Raw genomic sequence first — 2,500 nt, 5'->3', positions numbered from 1 at the left:
GGACGTGCCTTTAAAGTTTGGCGTCGATGCGCCGCGCGGCTGCCGAGTTATCGAGCTCCAAAGTTCAAGTGCGCCTTTTTTTCCCCCCGGAGCCGGGAGAACCGCAGCGCGGGCGAGGCGGCGGAGGCGGCCGACCTGGGAGCGCCTCGTGCCGGCCACTTTTTTTCGGATTTCCGCGCTCTATTTCTCGGCCCGGGAAAGTGCCAGAGCCTCGAGCGAGGGCTCGTTGGACTCGTCTCGGAGTGCTCTAGGCCCCCCTAGAGTTTGGTGAAGATTGGCGGCTCGCTCGCAAAGTTACGCCTCTTTGAGTTTCGGTCTCCGCGGAGGGCCCCGTTCCTCGGGCCCGCGGGGTCCCAGCGCCTCGGGGCCGGTCCGGTCCGTTGCGGGCAAGGGTCCTCGAGGTCCCGTTAAAGTTTGGCGTCGATGGGCCGCGCGGCTGCCGAGTTATCGAGCTCCAAAGCGGCAGAGGCCGTTTTACGCCGGGGTGGCAGAACCGGAGCTGGGAGAACCGGAGCGCGGTCGAGGCGGCGGAGGCGGCCGACCTAGGAGCGCCTCGGGCCGGCCACTTTTTTCGGAATTCCGCGCTCTATTACTCGGCCCCGGGAAGGCCCAGCGCCGCGTGCCATGGCTCGTTGGACGCGTCTCGGAGGCTTCTACGAGCCTCCGGAGTTTGGCGAAGATAGGCGGCTCGCTCGCAAAGTTATGAATTTTTAAATGTCGGGCCCCCTCAGACCCCCGTTTCCCGGCGCCGCGGGGCCCCACCGGGGCGGGGGCGGGCTCCCTCGGTCCGTACCGTCCGCCCGAAGGTCCGTGCAAAGTCTGACGAAATTTGCGCCAGCCCATCTCGAGTTATCAGCCTAAAAGTGCCTGGCCCCTGGTATAACCGACGCTACTTTTCGAAAAAATTTCAAAGTCCCACTTTTACGCCGGGGTGGACGAACCGGGGAGCCGTCCCGCGGTCGAGGAGCTCGAGCCGGCCGACTTGGGAGCGCCCTCGGTCGGCCACGAGTCGGGATTTCCCCCCGGCTGGAGGTACGGTTGCGCCAGTGGGTCTTCAGAGGGGTGCCGTCGGGATTTCAGGAGGCAGTAGCGACTCACGGGGGCCAAGCACTCTGGACTTTGTCATTTTCTCGCAAAGTCGCCGGAGCTCCGCGGCGGCGGCGGAGGCGGCCATTCCTGCCCGAGACGGAGCTCCCTTTTCGGGCTGAAACGCGCCTTTTCCCCCCGCGGCCCATATCTCCGGAACCGTAGGGCCTAGAGGCGCGGGGCTGGTGTCGTTGGAAAGCCCAGAAGGAGCTCTTTCAGCGCGCGGGAGCGGCGCGCCCGTCCGCCGCCCCCCCCTCCCCGAGACGGGGCTCCCTTTTCGGCCTGAAACGCGCCTTTTCCCCCCGCGGCCCATATCTCCGGAACCGTAGGGCCTAGAGGCGCGGGGCTGGTGTCGTTGGAAAGCCCAGAAGGAGCTCTTTCAGCGGGTGGGAGCGGCGCGCCCGCCCGCCGCCGCCGCCGCCCTCCGCAGCCGCCTTTGCAGAAACAAAGTCCCCACTCTTACGCCGGGGTGGCAGAACCGGGGCCCGTCCTACCCCGCCGCTCGGCCGACCGCGAGCGCTCGTCCCGGGCTTCCCGGGCGGCTTCCCCGCTGCACGGAGGTACGGTTGCGCCAGTGGGTGTGCAGAGGGGTGCCGTCGGGATTTCAGGAGGCAGTAGCGACTCACGGGGGCCAAGCACTCTGGACTTTGTCATTTTTTCTCGCAAAGTCGCCGGAGCTCCGCGGCGGCTGCGGCGGCCCTTCCTGCCCGAGACGGAGCTCCCTTTTCGGGCTGAAACGCGCCTTTTCCCCCGCGGCCCATATCTCCGGAACCGTAGGGCCTAGAGGCGCGGGGCTGGTGTCGTTGGAAAGCCCAGAAGGAGCTCTTTCGGCGGCTGGGAGCGGCGCGCCCGCCCGCCGCCGCGGCCGCCCTCCGGAGCCGCCTTTGCAGAAACAAAGTCCCCACTCTTACGCCGGGGTGGCAGAACCGGGGCCCGTCCTACCCCGCCGCTCGGCCGACCGCGAGCGCTCGTCCCGGGCTTCCCGGGCGGCTTCCCCGCTGCACGGAGGGTACGGTTGCGCCAGTGGGTGTGCAGAGGGGTGCCGTCGGGATTTCAGGAGGCAGTAGCGACTCACGGGGGCCAAGCACTCTGGACTTTGTCATTTTTTCTCGCAAAGTCGCCGGAGCTCCGCGGCGGCTGCGGCGGCCCTTCCTGCCCGAGACGGAGCTCCCTTTTCGGGCTGAAACGCGCCTTTTCCCCCGCGGCCCATATCTCCGGAACCGTAGGGCCTAGAGGCGCGGGGCTGGTGTCGTTGGAAAGCCCAGAAGGAGCTCTTTCGGCGGCTGGGAGCGGCGCGCCCGCCCGCCGCCGCGGCCGCCCTCCGGAGCCGCCTTTGCAGAAACAAAGTCCCCACTCTTACGCCGGGGTGGCAGAACCGGGGCCCGTCCTACCCCGCCGCTCGGCCGACCGCGAG

This window comes from Pangasianodon hypophthalmus, chromosome 19, assembly GCF_027358585.1.
Source record: "Pangasianodon hypophthalmus isolate fPanHyp1 chromosome 19, fPanHyp1.pri, whole genome shotgun sequence".
Classification (NCBI taxonomy): Eukaryota; Metazoa; Chordata; class Actinopteri; order Siluriformes; family Pangasiidae; genus Pangasianodon; species Pangasianodon hypophthalmus.
The sequence above is the reverse complement of the archived record's forward strand: the minus strand, read 5'-3'. Positions refer to the sequence as shown.